The following is a 21,919-nucleotide window of genomic DNA, read 5'->3' as shown; positions in this document are numbered from 1 at the left end:
ATGTATATATATATATATATATATATATATATTATATATATATATATCATGCATATTCATAAAATCATTACAGTATCTTAGAGGGAGTCCAACTCCTTATTTGCATAGGCATTATATATATATATAATGTGTATGTACATACACACACACACATAATACATATATATATATATATATATATATATATATATATATATATATATATATATATATATAATGTGTGTGTGTGTGTGTAGTCGTATATATATCATATGATACATTAACGAAAAAAAGTGAATCCGCATAAACAAAACGAAAACAAACTAGTACTCCTTTTCAATCTTCCTCTTCGCAGCTCTTCCCTTCTTCTCAAATACAATTTACACCTTTGCAAAAGCCGCTGCCTCTTCCCAACAAGAACAAGACCTGACTGGAAATTGACAGCTGCCGTCGCACTTCGGACGTGACCTGGGATCATCTTCAGTTTGAAGTGAAGCCAATGTGCTTTTCGCGCGCTGTCAGGACGACTGCGAAACCCTCCTCCAAGCCTGAGCTGACTATTCAGCGAATGGCTTAAGAAACCCCCAAAATGATTTTCAGGAAGCAGGAAATGCAGATGGCGTCTGCATATTCGCGGGAGTAAGTACCTCTGCACTTGGCCAGCTTTTCTGTTGTATTCTTGTGGGGTCAATGCACTAGGTCTCGCGTTGTATGCGTGCTATGTAATGTTATCTGCGAACGTTTTGTACGACACCAAATAAGGCTGCGGGTTGCTCCAAGTGCTTTCGTCGTTCTAGCAAGGCTAGATAATGCTCCTTGTGGAAAATACATTTCAAGAAGCATTTTGAAAACAATTATCATTAATAATGAACGACATTTCTAAAAATCTATTGACGAATGTTTTCAGACTGGCAAAATTTCACAATTTCACTTCTGAACCCCAAATGATAACGGCACCACTTCATTTCTTGGTATGAATGCGAGCAGAGCTAACAGCTTAATTTACAGTGACTGTTGCACCTTGTCTCAAAAAACAGCACACTAAAACCCTGTCTGCCATGACGTCACCGGCAAAGAACATATTTGTAATTATAACGTCTCGAGAGATAATCTATTTTTGGTATACATCTGAGGCTGTGTTGGGAAAGATCTCTCTTGACTGGGTATGTATTAAAGTATAAAAGTAAGAATGTACACACAAACACACGCACACACACACACACACACACACATATATATATATATATATATATATATATGTATATATATATATACATATATATATATATATATATATATATATATATATATATATATATATATATATATATATATATATATGTGTGTGTGTGTGTGTGTGTGTGGATGAAGAGAAAACCGTCTATCAGACAGCTGTGGATGAAGAAATAACTATCAGACAGCTGTGGATGAAGAGAAAACTGTCTATCAGATAGCTGTGGATGGAGAGAAAGCTGTCTATCAGATAGCTGTGGATGGAGAGAAAGCTGTCTATCAGATAGCTGTGGATGGAGAGAAAACTGTGTATCAAACAGCTGTGGATGAAGAAAAAACTGTATTAGACAGCTGTGGATGAAGAAAAAACTGTCTATCAGACAGCTGTGGTTGAAGACAAAACTGTCTTTCACCAGTTTTAGATTATGGATCAGAAGCCTTTGCAGAAGCTGGATCAATGGATTAAAACTTGCAAGCCAACAAATACCGCTTCACCTCTTCAAAAATACAAACCCTCCTATGCTGAAGTAGCAAGATTGGAGAAAGAAAATCACAACCCTAAAAATGTCTGTTAGACCAAATCTTGTGGGTGATATGATTATCACCCCCAAAAAGCAGAGACACAGACGAGATTCTTCGAGGGAATTCTGTTCTTACACTGCTAGACCCATCAGAGAAAATCAAGAAAGCAGCCATTTGCAGATATCCAGCTATTCTGCCTCTTGACCCCATTCTACAACTTGAAAATAAAATAGATGTAAAAAGATGCACTATTAAATCTGGAAAAACCACGATTCCTACAAGGAAAGTCATTGCCACCTTCCAAGGAGCAATCCCCAAACAAGTTTCCCTTGGTATATGGGGATCATTCCCCATTGAAGCCTTCATTCCAGAGCCACTCCGATGCTTCAAGTGCCACAAATTTGGACACCATAGCAACCGCTGCACAGCCACCGAAAGGTGTGGCATATGCAGCAAAACTCACCAAACTAAGCAATGCCTAGATGCCTTCAAAAGAGGAGAACAAGTTGAAAGCAAATGCCCCAACTGTTCTCTTAAACATCATGCATGGAACAAAAAGTGCAAGTTTCGACTTGAAAAAATCGAGAAAATCAAGACCTTCTAATCACATTCCAAAACCTAACGAAGAAGTTGGAATAACTAAACAAAGCTGCAAAGGGAAGTCAAAGCAGCACTACAGAAGATAGCCAGCGACAAGCCGACGCCCAGAGAAGCAGTACCAAGCACTTCAGAACCTTCCTCTCCCCTTCCTTCCAATCCCAGCCCCTAGTCCACCTCTAAGATTGACAGCCCTCCTTCCCAAACCCATCTTTCTCCCTCCCTTTCAGACAGCCTAAACAGTGCCAACCGAGTTCCCAAAGTAAGTGAAACCCCAATAACACTTACAATAGATGGAATCATCATTCTCTTTGAACTTCAAACAGGGAAACCTGTAAACAGAGAGAGACAGCTAAACCACATACAACCCCACCTCATCCCAACCTTTAAACCTAAGCACCTGATGTTCAATCCGAACACCAGCTGCCTCACTTAATCATCCCATCCTTGTTCCTCTTCTCAAGGCCTTAACGAGCAGTCAGAGAAGAGCAACACACCTTAGCCACAGCTGTGTATGATGAGAAAACTGTCTTTCAGACAGCTGTGGATGGAGAGAAAACTGTCTTCAGGACAGCTCGTGGAATGGAGAGAAAACTGTCTATCAGACAGAATTGTATGAAGGTAAAACTGTCTATCAGAGTTGTGGATGAAAAGTGTCTATCAGAGAGTTGTGGATGAAAAGTATCTATCAGACAGCTGTGGATGAAGAGGAAACTGCTATCAGACAGATATGGATGAAGGTAAAACTGTCACCAGAGAGTTGTGGATGAAAACTGTCTATCAGACAGCTGTGAATGAAGAGAAAACTGTCTATGAGACAGATATGTATGAAGGTAAAACTGTCTATCAGAGAGTTGTGGATGAAAAGTGTCTATTAGACAGCTGTGGATGAAGGGAAAACTGTGGATGAAAACTGTCTATCAGACAGCTGTGGATGAAGTAAAAACTGTCTATCAGACAGATATGTATGAAGGTTAAACTGTCTATCAGAGAGTTGTGGATGAAAAGTGTCTATCAGACAGCTGTGGATGAAGAGAAAACTCTCTATCAGACAGATATGGATGAAGATAAAACTGTCTATCAGAGAGTTATGGATGAAAAGTGTCTATCAGACAGCTGTGGATGAGGAGAAAACTCTCTATCAGACAGATATGGATGACGATAAAACTGTCTATCAGAGAGTTGTGGATGAAAAGTGTCTATCAGACAGCTGTGGATGAAGAGAAATGTGGATGAAGAGAAAACTGTCTATCAGAAAGATATGGATGACGATAAAACTGTCTATCAGAGAGTTGTGGATGAAAACTGTCTATCAGAGAGCTTTGGATGAAGAGAAAACTGTCTATCAGACAGATATGGATTAAGATAAAACTGTCTATCAGAGAGTTGTGGATGAAAAGTGTCTATCAGACAGCTGTGGATGAAGATAAAACTGTCTATCAGACAGATATGGATGAAGATAAAACTGTCTATCAGACAGATATGGATGAAGATAAAACTGTCTATCAGACAGATATGGATGAAGATAAAACTGTCTATCAGAGAGTTGTGGATGAAAAGTGTCTTTCAGACAGCTGTGGATGAAGAAGAACCCAATGAATAAGGAAACAAAAATGAAGAGGTAGAAGGAGAGAAAATTTTATTTCTAAAATACCGAAAAATGGAAAAACGAAGACCAAACAAAAGATTTCTCAGAACTTTAGGATTTTCTATACAGCGACAACGAGGCCTTAATATTGGATAACTTGGGTCTATTGCAATGTGGGGAACCCACAATCTTCTTTTAAAAATTTAACAGGAGTTGGCTATGATAAGTGATATCAAAAGAAACTTACTTTTTTATTGGTATTTTTGAATTTATATATATATATGACCTTGATGGTTTGAAGGGGGGTGGATGTGTCATGACACCCCTACCCTCCCGATCCCCTACCAACCCAGCCACCACTCGGGCAGCAAGAAGCAGAAAGATACACTCGGATTATATATATATATATATATATATATATATATATATATATTATATAGATATATATATATATATATATATATATATATTATATATCCGAGTGTATATATCTGTTTGAAACTTCAACATGTACTATAAGTTTATGCAACCTTACCCCAAACCTTGAGAGTGGAACCATTTGTTTCAAGATAAAATATCGGTAAGAATGTAATATACTTTCACAACATCAAAAAAAACTACTCTAACTGACAATTCCTTTTCGGATTTAGTACTTTCTTCTTGAATTCGTTAGACAAAATTTTTGGGGACCCCGATAAAATATTGCTTCTTCATCTTACAGAATATTGCAATTTTAAGTGACAATAAATGCACAGCCAGATTAAAAAAAAATAAATAAAAAATAGAGACATGAGATACTGTTAGAGAAAATTAATACAGCGGTAAGTTTCTAAAAACTAAGGTTGTGCAATCTTTGTTTGCTGCCATAAATTCAGAGGCAAGAGACGAAACCTATACTCTTGTTTTTTTCCATCTGTCCACCCGCCTGTGGTGTTTGGGTATGGTAACACTGCGTCCCGGGCTTTAGATAGTTACGCTATGTGTAAGTTTTAAGTAAATAAAAGGATATCTTGGTGTATATTTGCAACTGAAAAGTGTTTTAATAATTTACTGTATGCGAAATAGGATATTGTCATTATTGTTGAATGTAAGCTGAATGTAACTATCTAAAGCCCGGGACGCAGTGTTACCATACGCAAACACCACAGGCTGGTGGACAGATGGAAAAAAACCGAGTACTATAGACATCATAGATATTAAACGCTGAGTCTGCTGCATAAAATTTTATCTGTAGTGTTTTTAAGGCTAATAAATTACCAGATAATCAAAAGGTGCGTCATTTCTTAAAAGGAAGGAAGGAAATACTACACGAATCTCAAAATACGACTTCACTTTCCTTTTGGGATAAAATGGAATTCAAAATTGAGGTCAGAGGTTAAGTAAGAGCTGTGACCTACGAAATCATACAGCACTAAATGGGAATTTGAGAGTAAGAAAATTTAGAAGGTGTAACCGGAGGAAGGCCTCGCAGTTGCACTAGAGAGATATGTGATATGAACGGAGGTGCGGTACAAGGTATGAAATGGTTAGCTGGTAGGGCCCGAAAGGAAGCTGCAAGGGACTTTAAGCAATGTCTGCAATGCACCGTGCGAATTGCAGTGACGGCAATAACCCCCTTACAGAAGAGAATGATTGAAGACTTTTCTTTGGCCACCAGGAACTTGATTCTGGCAGTTGACATTTTCCTGTTATTTTACTTGCTTTACAAGAAGTAGCTAACCTGTCATTTACCTTTGAACTCTGTACGTCGGTACATCGTACCCGTTGGTACTGTCATGTAGTCTTCAAAGGTAAATTACAGTTTATTTACAGTCGGGCGAATAAATATCAGTGTAAATTCTTGTTAAGCAAGTAAAATAACAGGAAAACGTCAATATAAGCTGAGTTACCTAGAGGTCCCGTTTTCAACGTTCATGCGCATGACGTCACCTGGAGACTAGGAGAGTTCAGCCAGGCGACACAGAGGCGGGAAATATCCCGCGTTTTTTCACATCTATGTTTTTCATTTGCGAGGACAGATTCGTCATGGTAATATGTGCCAAATATGGGTGCTCCAATTCTTATAAGACCAATATACCTGATGAAAGTAAAAAAAAAAAATAGATTTTACCGTTTCCCAAAAGATGCAGAACTATGTAAGAAGTGGGTGAATATATGCAAAAGTAGTGATGGTATCAATGCCAAAACTGCACGAATTAGTTCGTCACATTTCCAACCCAATGATTTTGCCAGAAACCTGAGACACGAATTGCTCAATTACTGCCCTAAGACTGCCCGAAATTTAAAAGAAGATGCCATACCGACACAAAATCTTTATGATAATGTTACTGTTGCTTCAGGCAAGCCTATCACTTATATCTCGTCACTTTAGTTCGGTTTACTAGGCATATGTAGGTTTCATGTAGCATTTTGGTCAACTAAACGACTGTTTATGAATGAGCTCACTAAGAAAATCAAGAGATGATATGAATATATCAATTACAGTTCTCATGCAAGTAAACCTTTAGCCACGATCGGAAGAATGTCTCTGAAGATCGGATGGAGAGAGAGAATTTTGCAAAAATGTTTTCGTGTGCTTAAATACTATTTTTTGAGCTTTAAATTACATTAAAAAGGTTTGGTTGCTTCGAAATATGTCCTGATTTCATATGGATAAACTACGAAAAATGTATGTATGTTTATATATATATAATGTATATATATATATAATAATATCTATATATATATATATATATAATATATATACATATACACAAGTTACTGAAGCATATGCGTTTATATTTTCACCAAATCGAAATGCCACAGCGATGAAAAGGGATTTGACTTGATAAACCTGTGCATGAAATATGATATGGTAAAGAAAGGTAGAAATGCTCTCTCGAACAATCCACGTCAAGTCGAAATACTTGATCAAATGATGGATTTTACTAGTAATGCTAAAGTGAAAGACAAAATGTCTCCGTTCCAGAACGGCGTTGTTATTTCATCTAAATCAGTAAAAGGGTTGTATAACATGTTGCATGAACTGTATGGATTAGAGTGCTTGTTGACAATTCGGCTATGTCAAGACACAGTCGAACATCTCTTTTCTTTCAAACGACAAATTGGTCTTTGTCATGATCATCCGTCACCTTTGGAATTTAAATATAGACTAGGGTTATGCATAGTGGGTAGAGACAATAGTTTAACCAGTCAGGGTCTTGATGTTTGTAGTAATGATGAAGCTACATCTTGTGTCACTACAGAGTACTTAAATGTAAGTGGTGCATCTCAAAACTCAAATGTTGCTCCCAATGATCTAGATTCCGAGTTATGTATCTCTGCGTGTCTCATGAAGCACCTTCTGCCTGTTAACAATGAGACTGAGACTTGGGAAGATCAAGTAGAAAATTTAATAGTGATAGAACCTGAAACACTGATAGGAAATGAGTCCTAAGTTATTTGGGAGGGTTCGTAGCTTTCAAATTTAGAAATAAGTATACATCATTAAGCTCAGCTGATGTAGATGAAACAGGCGAGGACTGGATATCATATGTAAAGAGATAGGTATCATATAGGTCGCCTAATAATTGTAGAGAAAATCTATAAGAAATGGAAGATTTAATCAAAATTTTCCATGGTGATACTCTAAAACCAGGAGTCGGAGCAGTTTTGAATCTTACTGACATACTCAAGGCCGCCAATATTGATGTTCCGGAGGAAAAAAGGTATAACTAGATTAAAACAAATTGTTCAGAAATCTTGAAAAATTGCTTGATTGAAGAGAGAGAGAGAGAGAGAGAGAGAGAGAGAGAGAGAGAGAGAGAGAGAGAGAGAGAGAGAGAGAGAGAGTTAATTGCAATAAGACTTCCAATGAAATGTTAGGAATATAGCTTATGTCATGGGTAAATTTTTATTTCCATTGATATTATATTCCCTATCATATGTAGCCTATTTGTATTTTGGAAATATAGCCATAAAGACATAAATATTAGCTTACTTTCATAAATGCAATGTTAGGAATCCAAAAACGAGGCATGAACAATAAGGCAGATGGTCCAGATCATAGCTACAGGACAGCATCACATATACACTAAGGAGTCTCCAGGTGACGTCACAGAGCACAGCTGAGCTCCCGGCACCATGCGCGGTAACTCACCTTATCTTTTTTCATCTTGGTCTAGTTCACCGCGGAACGCCGGCTTAAAATTACCTAAAATAAAAACTACTGAGGATAGAAGGCTGCAACTTGGAATCTTTAATGATTGGATGGAGGTTGAATGATCAACATACCAATTCAATTTGCAGCCCTCTGTCTAGCCTCAGTAGTTTCTAAGGTCTGAGGGACGGAAAGAGCCGGCACAATAGTTTTCTTTGACAGAAAACTAAAACTTGGTTTTTCCATTATGATTAAACTGCCGGTTCATGTCCCAAGTAGACTAGCCTACCAGGAAATCTACGACTGATATGCAAGGTGCAGTATTCCAGTTACTTACCAACTTTAACAGACTTGAAAAATTTGTGAGAGAGAATTTACATCCAGACAGGCATCAAAATGGACAGCCAGCCCGTCACACGAGACGGAACAAGATAAGCAAGATGTTTTAGGGCTTCCTCCTCTCGCCGCAGCAACACCTCTCTTCTCTCACGGCATAGGGAGTTGATTTCTTGAAAGAATCTTTTTCTGGTCCCAATAAAGAGTTCTTGATGCTACGTGTCCTTTGAACCCGTGTCAGGCATGCCCTCTAGACTGATATCTATCAGTCGGCCTAGCCTATTTAAATTCTGAAATTACGTGTCCACGCGTATATTCACTGGGGAGAAAAAAATTAGCCTTTGAATTAACTAGGAAAACAATGTTTTATTTGATTTTCAATTTTCAAAAGCTAACACAAAAGTGGTTTCCTTCAACTTGCATAAAATTCTTCAGTTCAAACCAGTCTCAGTACCCACTTTAGTTTTAAAAACGTCCATTACTATCCTCTAACACCTCACAAGCACAAAAAAACAAAAGAAAATATTGCAAACGGTATCAAAACTACTCTACAGAAAACGCCGTCACTAACTATATAACCGGACGTGACAGTCAGTACATACTGAAAGAACATTGACATGACAGATCCACCTCTCTCTTCCACCACCAGAGGGCTTCCGTGTTTCGTGCTCGATTACTCTTGCCAGTCAAAATAGTTGCCACTTCTGACTTTTCAGGCCACAAGTAACTCAATAACTCTAAAGAAAACTTTGGCTAAATATTTTTCTGCAATTGAGAACATACGATATTCAAAATTATATCATCACTAGGATTCTTAAGTAGCTAAAAATGAGCCGCGAAACTGATCAAGGCTGGAGGAAACTGTAGCACAGCTTTCCAGACTTCGTCCATAAGCTTGTTAAAAAATTATTCCAGCTTACGGGTGGGAGGTGACACGCCTCTTCTCGCTACAGTTTTCTTCACACATTTTCTTCTCCGTTGAGTATTCCTTGCACTGCTGGACTTTGTAATCTTTAAAACATTATCGAAATTGAAAGCATGACTTCATTACGTTCGTACTCCATAAAATCAATTGTAAAAAAAACTGAATTAGAGTACCTATAATTGAAAAACTCATCGAAATTAACCGGTGAATTTGCATCAATCATGCTTAATTAAGCACAATGCATAGACTATTCCAAGCTATTCGTCATAAAAACGTAGGTTAAACAAATTACAAGAAATATCGTGTCTAATAGTAAGCTTTCTTTCTGAACGTTTGAAACACGAATTATCATGGGTTTTATTTATAGAATTCTTCCTGGGCAATGAAGCTGCAAAACCACTTCTTTGAGGCTGACAATTAGCCTAAATTCAACGTCTTTGGTCCACTAAATAGAAATTTACTTATTGTTAACTAAGTCATTTTGGTGGGGAAGGAGTCCTTGAAGCATCCTTTATTTTGTTTATAATCTAAAATGCCGTTTTTATTGTCATGCCCTTCGATACCCTGGTCTACTAACCACCCGCTGTTTCTTTTTATATCCATATATTTCCTCTGTCGCTCTTCTTTCTTGCAAATCATCTCCAAGGAAAAAGAGAAAAGATGTTTAAGGAAATGTTTATGTTCATGGCTGCGTGCGTGATTGCGTGTATGTGTAGGCTATATATACCACAGTGGTAAACCCCTCTTCGTTTTAGTCTCTGCCTCTGCAGGATGCTGCTCAAAGTCATGCAGAGCTTAGTGCTACCTCAGAAAGGTGTGTAATCAAGTACTACAGTAACTGGCGAGAGTTAATTGTCCTGACCATATTCTAGTTACATTCTTATTACTTAAAGACAGACAGACAGACAGACATAGAGAGAATATGGTTTTACTGAGATGTAGTTGATGCGGCATGAGATAAATGTAAACCTCTTAACGCTTATTACTTGTAGTTACCAAACATAGTCGAATGAAGCCTATACAATATTTGAAAGTGTCATTTCCTGAATAGACTTCTACACTGGGAGGTACAAGGGTGTAGATGCATTATAAAGACTCCTTTAAATTTAGAAAAACTTTGTTCTTTAAGTTCATTAAGAGTAAGAGCTATGGAGATAGGGAACTGTCTGGCTTCCCTTGGGTTTGTAGATTCATTTAAATCCTTTGTTTGGCTTCGCTGGCCTGAATCCCGCATCTTATCTCGAGCACTAACGAAGAAAACTAGGTCGTTATATAGGAATTCTGGATGAGATAACTGATGGGGTTTAGAGAATTTCATTCTCAAAAAAAATGCCAGGACTGCTCTCTTTCGGGTTATTAGTCTAGATAAAAGGTTACGAGGAAAACCAGCACTTGTGAAATAGTGAGTTTTTTAACTTCTTTCCTGTCTCATCTGTCTTCGTAAAACTTCGGAATCATACATTTAACGAAAACTGTCATTCTTTTCAGTTCTCCTAGTAAGACTAAATTATGTCGGGCTTGTACATTTGTTCTATCGTTCTGCATTTGTATCCTTTCACCCATTTTTACAGGCATTTCCCAGAGAATCCTTTTACGTAACTCAGCAGTTACCTCAGGAGGGGCTCGGATCCTCTCTCACGACCTTTCTAGTGCTTCTTCTACCTTTCTTTCCTCCCTTATCCCGATATTTTCCTCATCTCTCAGTTTAGCATCATCCAAAATATCTATATGTTCTTACTGAAATCTACCAGCCCCATTTTCAGCCGTTATCATCACTCCAGGTCCTATTTTCTCCGGTATGCATTCTTGTATTACTTTGTTCACTTTCATCTTTCCACATTTATAATCACTTTGTGTATATTTGTAAATATACAGCACCAACGCTTCTCTCTCTCTCTCTCTCTCTCTCTCTCTCAGGGATGATATTTAAGGGTTGAATTCATCATATTATCGTTTCAAACCCAATAAAGTATGTTTTTTTTCTTTATGCTTCGAATATCCTCTGAGCAACTTTAAGAACACTGGGAGTCCATTTTCCTGTTTTCCAAGAAACTGTGTAATCTGATTAGCGGAGTCTAAAGAAATGTTTTGATTGATGCTCATCATCGTGATGCATATCTCGCAACAATTTGTTCTTTCAAAGACTCATTTTCTAAAAGGTATGTTCAAGAAATATCAGCCATCGTGCTACACCTGTTGCCTATGACATACCTCTGCATAGGATGAGGGAGAATATTTGCAGAAATACCTCTGCTTGGGATGAGGGAGAAAGTTTGCATAAATACCTCTGTTTGGGATGAGGGAGGATGTTTGCAGAAGTCCCTCTGCTTGGGATGAGGGAGAATGTTTGCAGAAATACCTCTGCTTGGGATGAGATAGAAGTATTGCAGAAATACTTCTGCTTGGGATGAGGGAGATGGTTTCAAGAAATACTTCTGCTTGGGATGAAGGAGAAGGTTTGCAGAAATACCTCTGCTTGGGATGAGGGAGAAGGTTTGAAGAAATACTTCTGCTTGGGATGAGGGAGAAGGTTTGCAGAAATACCTCTGCTTGGGATGAGATAGAAGTATTGCAGAAATACTTCTGCTTAGGATGAGGGAGAAGGTTTGTAGAAATACCTCTGATTCCTTCTGATTGATGAGGGAGAAGGTGCAGAATTTACCATGTTCATGCTTGGGTATGAGGGAGAAGGTTTGCAGAAAATACTTTGTTTGGGTGAAGGGGAGATGGTTTCAGAAATACCTCTGCTTGGGATGAAGAGAAGGTTTGCAGAAAATACCTCGCTTGGGGATGAGGGGAGGAATGGGTTTCAAGAAATACTTCTGCTTGGGATGAGGGAGAAGATCTGCAGAAATACCTCTGCTTGGGATGAGGGAGAAGGTCTGCAGAAATACCTCTGCTTGGGATGAGGGAGAAGGTTTGCAGAATACCCTGCTTTGGGATGAGGGGAAGAAAATTTGCAAGAAATACCTCTGCTTGGGATGAGGGAGGAATGTTTGCAGAAATACCTTTGCTTGGGATTGAGATTAGAAGGTTTGCAGAAAATTCCCTCTGCTTGGGAATGTGAGAAGGTTTTGCAGAAAAACTTCTGTTTGAGCTGTGGGGGGGGGGGGGGGGGGGAAGGTTTCAAGAAATACTTCTGCTTGGGATGAGGGAGAAGGTTTCAAGAAATACTTCTGCTTGGGATGAGGGAGAAGATCTGCAGAAATACCTCTGCTTGGGATGAGGGAGAAGATTTGCAGAAATACCTCTGCTTGGGATGAGGGAGAAGATTTGCAGAAATACCTCTGCTTGGGATGAGGGAGAAGGTTTGCAGAAATACCTCTGCTTGGGATGAGGGAGAAGGTTTGCAGAAATACCTCTGCTTGGGATGAGGGAGAAGGTTTGAAGAAATACTTCTGCTTGGGATGAGGGAGAAGGTTTGCAGAAATACCTCTGCTTGGGATGAGGGAGAATGTTTGCAGAAATACTTCTGCTTGGGATGAGGGAGAATGTTTGCAGAAATACCTCCGCTTGGGATGAGGGAGAAGGTTTGCAGAAATACTTCTGCTAGGGATGAGGGAGAATTTGTTTGCAGAATTTAACTTCTGCTTGGGAGAGGGAAAGGTTTGCAGAAAAGCTTCTCCTTGGGGAAATGAGGGAGAAGGTTTGCAAATACTTCCTGCTTGGATGGGAGGGAAGGTTTGTCAGAATGGACTCTGCTTTGGGATGAGGGAGAAGGTTTGCCAGAAAGGGGACTCTTGCTTGGGATGAGGGAGAAGGTTTGAGAAATACTTTCTGCTTGGGATAGGAGGGAAGGTTTGCAGAAATTTACCTCTGCTTGAGATGAGGGAGAAGATTTTGCAGAAATCTTCCTGCTTGGGGATGAGGGAGAAGATTTGTTGCATACTCTTGCTTGGGCCTGAAAGGGAGTAATATTTGCAATAAATTACGCTCTGCTTGGGATGAGGGGAGTTGCAGAAATACTTCTCTTGGGGATGAGGGAGAATTTGTTGAAGAAATTATCTTCTGCTTGGGATGAGGGAAGAATGTTTTGCAGAAATTTATTCTGCTTGATGAGGGAAAGGTTTGTCAGAAATACTTCTGCTTGGATGAGGGAGAAGTTTGCAGCAAATAACTCCTGCTTGAGGGGATGAAGGAAAAGAAGATGGCAGAAATTTACCTTCTGCTTTGGGATGATTTTGGAGAAAAGATTTTTTTGCAGAAATACTCTGCTTGGGAGAGGGAGAAGGATTTGCCAGAAAACTTCTTGCTTGGGATGAGGGAGAAGGTTTGCCGACTTTACCTTCTTGCGTTGGGATGAGGGGAAGAATTTATGTTTTAAGAAAATTTAACCTCTGCTTGGGATGAGGGAGAAGGTTTTCAGAAATTCCCTTCTGCCTTGGGTTGGGAGAGGGAATGTTTGAGTAAATACCTCTGCTTGGGATAGGGAGAACGGTACCAGACCTACTTCCTTGCGGGTGGGATGAGAAAGAAGGTTTGCAGAAATACTCTGCTTGGTTATGAGGGGTTGGGAGAAAAAGGTTGCAGAAATCCTCTCTTGGGTGAGGGAGAAGGTTTTTGCCAGAAATAAACTTCGCTTGGGCCTTGGGATGAGGGGAGAAGGTTTGTTGCAAAGGAGAAATTTTACCTTCTGCTTGGGATGAGGGAGAGGTTTGGCCAGAAATTTACCTCTGCTTGGGATAATTGAGGGAGAAGATTTGCCGAGACTTTCCTGCTTTGGATGGGGGAAGGGGATTTGGCAAAAGAAAATAACTCTGCTTGGGATGAGGGAGAATGTTTTAAGAAATTACCTCTGCTTGGGATGAGGAAGGAATGTTTTGGGCCAGAAATCCTCTGCTTGGGATCGAGATGTTTTTGCAGAAAATCCTTCTGCTTGGGATAAGGGAGGAATGTTTGAGAATTACCTCTGCTTGGGAATGAGGAGAAGTTTGCAGAAATACCTCTGCTTGGGATGGGAGGGAAGAATGTTTTGGGCAGAAATACCCTCTGCTTGGGATGAGGGAGAACCGGTTTGCATCTCCTTTGCTTGGGAAATAGGGAGAAGGTTTGTTTGAAGGAATTTACCTCTGCTGATGAAGGGAGAAGGAAATTTGCAGAAATTACTTTCTTGCTTGGGATGAGGGAGAATTTGTTGATCAATACCTCTGCTTGATGAAGAGAAGGTTTGCGATACCTTCCCTGCTTATGGGATTGAAGGGAAGAGATTTGTTTGAAGGAAATACCTTCTGCTTGGGATGGGGAGGGAGAAGTTGCAGGAATTTTACCTTCTGCTTGGGATTAGGTTGAATGTTTGGAGAAATTTACTCTGCTTGGGATGAGGGAGAATTTTGTTGCAGGGAAATTTACCTCTGTTGGGATTGAAGGGAAAGAAATGTTTGAAGAAAATCCCTCTGCTTGGGATGAGGGAAGAATGTTTTGCCAGAAATACACTCTGCTTGGGATGAGGGAAAGGAAGGTTTGCCGAAAAATACCTTCTGCTTGGGATGAGGGGAATGTTTGAAGAAATACCTCTGCTTTTGGGATGAGGGAGGAAGGTTTCAAAAGAAATACTTCTGCTTGGGATGAGGGAGAATTTGTTTGAAGGGGGAAATACCTCTTGGCTTGGGATGACGGAGAAAGGTTTGCAGAAATTACCTTCTGCTTGGGATTGAGGGAGAAGGTTTGCAGAAAATACCTTCTGGGCTTTTGGGAATGAGGGAGTAAGGTTTGCAGAAATTACCTCTGCTTGGGATGAGGGAGAATGTTGCAGGAAATAACCTCTGCTTGGGATTTGAGGTAGAAGTTTGAAGAAAACCTCTTGCTTGGATGAAAGGGAGAAAGGTTTGAAGAAATAACCACTCTGCTTGGATGAGAGAGAGGTTTGAAAGGGAATACCTCTGCTTGGGAATGAGGGAGAAGGTTTTGCAAGAATACTTCGGCTTGGGATGAGGGAGAATTTTTGCAGAAATACCACCGCTTGGGATGAGGAGAATTTTGCTGAAATACCTTCTGACTAGGCATAGGGAGAAGGTTGGCAGAATTACCTATGCTTGGTGAGGAGAAGTTTTGCAGAAATACCACCTGCTTGGATGAGGGAGAATGTTTGCTGAAATACTTCTGCTAGGCACTGAGGGAGAGGTTTGCAGAAATACCTATGCTTGGATGAGGGAGAAGGGTTTGGCAGAAATACTTCTGCTTGGGATGGGTAGAAGGTTGCAGAAATACCTCTGCTTGTGATAGGGAGGTTTTGCACGATACCGATGCTTGGGAGGAGGGAGAAGTTTGAAGAAATAACCTCTGCTTGGATGAGGGAATAAGGTTTGAAGAAAAATACCTACTGCATTGGATGAGGGAGAAGTTTTGAAGAAATACCTCTGCTTGGGAATGAGGGAGAAGGTTGTCAGAAATTCTTCCCTTGGGATGAGGTAAGAATGTTATGCAGAATAACCACCGCTTGGGAATTAGGGAGAATGTTTGCGGAATACTTCTGCTAGGGCATGAGGGAGAATGGTTTTTCAGAAATACCTATGCTTGGGATGAGGGAGAAGGTTTGCAGAGAATCACCACCGCATTGGGATGAGGGAGAATGTTTTGGCTGAAATACTTCCGACTTCTGGCAGCATAGGGGAAGGTTTGCAGAAATACCTAGCTGGGTATGAGGGAAAGGTGTTGCAGAAATACTTTGCTTGGGATGAGGGAGAATGTTTTGCAGAAATACCTCTGCTTGGGATGACCGGGAGAAGATATTTGCAGAAATACCTTGCTTGGGATGAGGGAGAATGTTTGAGAATACTTCTGTTTGAGATGAGGGAGAAGGTTGGTACAGAAATACCTCTGCTTGGGATAAGGGAGAAGTATTTGTCAGAAAAATACCCTGCTTGGGAGGAGGAGAGAAGATTTTGCGAGAAATACCTCTGCTTTGGATGAGGAGAAAGATTTGCAGAAATCAATCTGCTTGGGATGAGGTAGAGGTTTGCAGAAATACCTTTGCTATTGGATGAGGGAGAATGGTTTGCAGAAATACCTCTGCTTGGGTGAGGGAGACGATTTGCAGAATACCTCTGCTTGGGATGAGGGAGATGAGTTGCGAAATACTCTGCTTGGGATGAGGGAGAGATTTGCAAAATCCTCTGCTTGGGATGAAGGTAGAATGTTTTGCAGAAAATACCCTCTGCTTGGGATGAGGGAGAAGATTTGCAGAAATACCTCGCTTGGGATGAGAGGAGAATGTTTGCGAAATTAACCTCTGCTTGTTATGAGGTAGACGGTTTGCAAGAAATACCTAGCTTGGGATAGGGAGGAAGGTTTGCAGAATGATCCTTCTGCTTTGGGATAGGAGAAGGTTTGCAGGCTATACCTATGCTTGGGATGACTGAGAGAAGTGTTTTGCAGAAGTACCTCTGCGTGGGATGAGGGAGAAGGTTTGCAGACATACCTATGCTTGGGGATGAGGGAGAAGGTTTTGTCCGAACTACCTCTCTTGGGATGAGGGAGAAAGGGTTTTGCAGAAATACCTCTGTTTGGGATGAGGAGAAGTTTTGAAGAATACCTCTGCTTGGGATGAGGGAGAGGTTTTTGAGGAATACGCTCTGGCTTGGGATGATGTAGAAGGTATTTGCAGAAATCCTTTCTGCTTGGGATGAGGGAGAATGATTTTGCAGAAATACCACCGCTTGGATGAGGGGGATGTTTGTGAAATACTTCCTGCTAGGCAGGGGAGACGTTTGCAAAATACCTATGCTTGGGATGAGGGAAGGAAGTGTTTGCAGAAGTACCTCGCTTGGGAGAGGGAGAAGGTTTGCAAGAAAGAAATACCTTCGTTTGGCTTGGATGGAGGGAGAAGGTTTGCAGAAATAACTCTGCTTGGATAAGGAGACGATTGGGTGCAGAAATACCCTTGTTGGGTGAGGGAGAATATTGTTGCAGAAATACCTCTGCTTGGGAGGATGAGGGAGCAAGATTTGCAGAAAATTACCTCTGCTGGGCGGATTGAGGGAGAAGGTTTGCAGAAATTTTAACCTGCTTGGGATGAAAGGAGCTGTTTGCAGAAAATACCTCTGCCTTGGGATGAGGGAGAAGATTTGCAGAAATACCCTCTGCTTGGGATGAGGGAGAATGATTTTGCAGAAATTACCTCTGCTTGGGATGACGGGAGAAGATTTGCCAGAAAATACCTGCTGCTTGGGAATGAGGGAAGAATGTTTGCAGAAATTACCTCTGCTTGGTATGAGGGAGAAGGATTTGCAGAAATTACCTATCGCTTGGGGCATGAGGGAGAATGTTTGCAGAAAATACCTCTGCCTTGGGTGATGGGGAGGGAAGGTTTGCAGGAAATTTGCCTATGCTTGGGAAAATGAGGCCGGGAGACGAAGTTAGAAGAGAGATGAGAAGGGAAGAAGCTTGGGAGAATAGAAGGGAGGAAAAGGAGAAGGTTTGCAGAAATACCTCTGCTTGGGATGAGGGAGAAGGTTTGCAGAAATACCTCTGCTTGGGATGAGGGAGAAGGTTTGCAGAAATACCTCTGCTTGGGATGAGGGAGAAGGTTTGCAGAAATACCTCTGCTTGGGATGAGGGAAGAAGGAGGTTGCAGGAAATTACCTACTGCTTGGGATGGGGAGGGAGGAAGGTTTGCAGAAATACCATTGCTTGTTAGGGATGAGGGAAGAAGGATTGCCAGAAATACCTCTGCTTGGGATGAGGGAGAAGGATTTGCAGAAATACCTTCTGCTTGGGATGAGGGGAAGAATTGCAGAAAATTTCCCTCGCGGGAGCGGGAAGAGAAGATTTCAGAAACCTCCTGCTTGGGATGAGGGAGAAGATTCGATTGCAGAAATACCTCTGCTTTGGGAGGATGAGGGAGAAGATTTGCAGAAAACTACCCTGCTTGGTGATGAGGGAGAATGATTTGCAGAAATACCTCGCTTGCGGATTGGAGGGAGAATGTTGCAGGAAATACCCTCCCCCCCCGGGATGAGGGAGGGAAGGTTTGCAGAAATACCTTCTGCTTGGGATGAAGGGAAAAGATTTGCAGGAAAACCTCGCGGATGGGTTTTGGGGGGTTTTTTGTGTTTTTGTTTTGGGTTTTTTTGGGGGGTGGTGGGGTGGGGGGGTGGGGCCTTGGGTGGGGGGCTTGTTTTTTTTTTTCTTTTTTGGGTTGGCTTTTTGGGTGGGGTTTGGGTTTGGGGTTTTTTTGGGGGGGGTTTTTTTTTTTTTTTTTTTTGGGAAGGAGGAATGTTTGCAGAAATACTTCTGCTTGGGATGAGGGAGAATGTTTGCAGAAATACCTCTGCTTGGGATGAGGGAGAATGTTTGCAGAAATACCTCTGCTTGGGATGAAGGAGAATGTTTGCAGAAATACTTCTGCTTGGGATGAGGGAGAATGTTTGCAGAAATACCTCTGCTTGGGATGAGGGAGAAGGTTTGCAGAAATACCTCTGCTTGGGATGAGGGAGAAGGTTTGCAGGGGAGAACAATAAGTGGGAGTGTCTGCTCGGCTCTCATGGGCGCCACGAGAGTTGGAAGAGACCTAGACCTACCAAGATGAGAGCTATGAGAAGGGTGGATGGAGATAAGGGGAGATTTGTTGAAGTGAATTTCACACACTCACATATAAGTAAATATAGTGCGTGTGTGTATGAACCCTATTCATACGGAACAAGCCCATAGGGGCCACTAACTTGAAATTTAAGCTTCTAATGAATATGGCGTTCTTTTAAAAGAGGTAACAGGCAAAAAATGGGAAGGGGGAACCATTTTGCCTAAATATGTCCAGCACATTGAGATGACACACGAGGAAAATGAGAAAAAACGGTTTTTGAGCGAGTTCTGTCGCAGAATCCCACTGAAGCGTGTCGTTACTGAAAAAAAAGCAAAAGAAAAGAAAACAGCGAATATTTTGACCGCTTTTGGTGAGAATTCTGAGGGTACACAGTTCCCAGAAATGCGGAAATCTTGACAAACACTGAAGTCTTCTTGCAAGAAGCCACGACTATTTTCGTCCCAAAGACCGAACATCACTCACAGTTTCCACACAAGAAGAACCGTCTAGTCTGAAGAGATAAGGACCGTTTTACCCAGAACAGAACTACGTTACGAGCCTCTTCTTCTCGTTTTGCATTCTTGAAGACGTACAAATGCTCTCGTCTCGACCATTTCGATCTTCTGAGAGGATGAAGCTTCTGAACTTCTTTAAACTGCTTCGCTTCCTTCACCCACTTCTCCTAACGATGGCCCTGGCCATTATCATTATCATCTCTCTCTTTCTCAGTTGCCCTTGTCCATTGCTATTATCATTTCACCTCTCTCCAAATATTTTAATGGTGATCATCATTATTAAATACATTTCATACAAATAGTTAATGATGAATGAAATACCTTCCATATTTTCTATCGTCTCTGCAGATTGTGACTTTGTCTGCAAATACATATTCCAGTCCAACACTTTCATAAGTTAGTTGGTATGTACTTGTGTTTGTGTGTCATTTTAAGATGCTCGATATATTTAAGCACACTTTCACCAACCGCTATTTCTTTCGAATGACCACCATATGCTTAGGAAGTTTGAATTTCAAATCAATGGCCCTTAATAATATAATAATAATAATGATAAGAAATTCACAATCTCGTGAAAAACAATCTGTAATATAAACCCACAAATATATAGTAAATTATTTTACATAGTAATATAGTTTACAATTTAATCGTCGATTTTTATATAATAATAATAATAATAATAATAAAAATAATAATAATAATAACTCATGAAGAGTAATCAAACGTAAACATAAATTTCTGTAGTACTACAGACGAGGACTTCATCTTAGTACAAAATGGCTTGTAGCTGCAGTTTGTACGCCGATTATCTAGACTTATTCTTTAAAACTAACATTTAAAAGTGATATGTAACACAACTCCTTGTACATAAGTAGCAAACTGGCCGCGTCAGTATGACGCTGATTTTACGGAACGATGTTACGTCTGCGGGATGTTTCATAATTGATTTCTTTTTACCAGAATAATTGCCTAATTCAAACATAATGAATCAGATATCTTTCCCATTTACTTTCACTTACTATTAAAAATGGTTATAATGTAAACTAAAGAATACAGCTCTTAAAAAAGAAAAAAAAATACGGTTTCATCATCTCCATTGGTAAATATTCATAATAACATTATTCATACCTCCAACTTTCGACATTTATTCCAACAGCCTGATGAAATTACTGTTAAAACAGCTCCCGATTACGATTCACTAAATTCAAAATATACATCTTACACGTATTGTTAGCCAGGCCCTGGAGACAGATACTACCTCATCGAGAGATTGAAACAGAAGAGTAACGTTGTCAAGCAGCGCCTGGCTCACGGGGAATGCAATGGACTGATTATATTTACGGACTAGTTGAATTTGACTGGCTTCGAGGGTGGGTAACATTTTAAAGTCTTCTGGTAAATCAACCGGCAGCCGATTACATCACGGGACCCGGTGACGTCACTCCGAATGCTGCCTCTCTCTCTCTCTCTCTCTCACAGATCTCACGAGGCACAACACTCAACCCATCATCCTTTCTGTTCTGCATTTCTCAAGACCTCTTCAATTGTTGTCCGCATATTAACCTTTAAAAAGGGGCAATACAGAGGTTACCTCTGGTGACATTCCATTTTGTTATCTACCACGTCTCAGTCCAGTTGCCCCTCACAACGACCTCAGATTCTGAGGCAGTTTCAGATTTGAGATCCAGTGGTCTCTGTCACCATTACTGAGACCACGCTACATTTCTCTGTCTAATCTCTTTAAGACCTAGGTCACTAACTAACAGAGTTTCCTTTGGTTACCTGTGTGTTTATTCCTTAACAACTCTCGAGGAAGCAAATGAAACGCGTCTTTCTTGCTGTCTAAATCCGGTTTTATCCGTGAAAAGTTTCGAATAAGGTAAACTATTATGCAACATGAGAAAAATTCCGACGTAGAAAAATGTTAAATTATCATAAATATGATGTTTGGAGCAGTATTAAAGAGGAGGATGTGGAGACAGAAGCCATGGAACGAGAGCCAAGAATTAAGATTAATTCCCGAGACACTTCAAATGTCCAGCATGCAAGATATCCGCCGTAAGGTCCAGTCTTAGATAGCATCTGCAGTGAGGACAGCACTGAAAAAAAAATACAGTGTAGTCAACGGAAACTTTTTATCTTCTTATCTGAGAACAAGATCAGATTATAAAACCTGTTTTGTATTGGCAAAGCAGGAACTAGATTTGCTGGTAGATCTATATTACTATTCCGCGGCGGCCTCGACTATGGCAGTTGCGGTTTTTCTATGCAGTTTTACCTCCTGAACAAGAATTTTAAGTAATATTTATTCGGACGACTGTAATTAACCCCTAAGGACTCGTACTAAACACGGCGAAATACATTAGACGCCACAATTCCTGGTGGCTTTCGAATTCGCGGGGACGAACGATGCGGTCATGCGGAATGCTTATATAGAAATACCTATTTGCTTTCATCAAAACAAGGAAGTACTGCTTACGTTTCCGATATTCACTGACTTTGTCACATGTCGCAAAACGGCAGACAGTGGCAGGTCTCGAATCTTTAATATAAGCCTTACAAAATT

At 40.3% G+C, this 21,919-nt stretch overlaps 1 protein-coding gene across 1 annotated transcript in view; it reads right to left on the bottom strand.

Moving 5' to 3' along the window:
• Window positions 1–9,079, bottom strand: part of LOC135221817 (neither inactivation nor afterpotential protein C-like) — a 106,492-nt gene extending 97,413 nt beyond the window's left edge. The window contains 2 exon segments of the mRNA XM_064259710.1: window positions 8,395–8,712; window positions 8,965–9,079. The gene's annotated coding sequence lies outside the window, so the exon portion shown is untranslated.
• Between the last annotated feature and the right edge of the window lie 12,840 nt (window positions 9,080–21,919).

Source organism: Macrobrachium nipponense, chromosome 3 (assembly GCF_015104395.2).
Source record: "Macrobrachium nipponense isolate FS-2020 chromosome 3, ASM1510439v2, whole genome shotgun sequence".
Lineage (NCBI taxonomy): Eukaryota > Metazoa > Arthropoda > Malacostraca > Decapoda > Palaemonidae > Macrobrachium > Macrobrachium nipponense.
The sequence above is the reverse complement of the archived record's forward strand: the minus strand, read 5'-3'. Positions and strand labels throughout refer to the sequence as shown.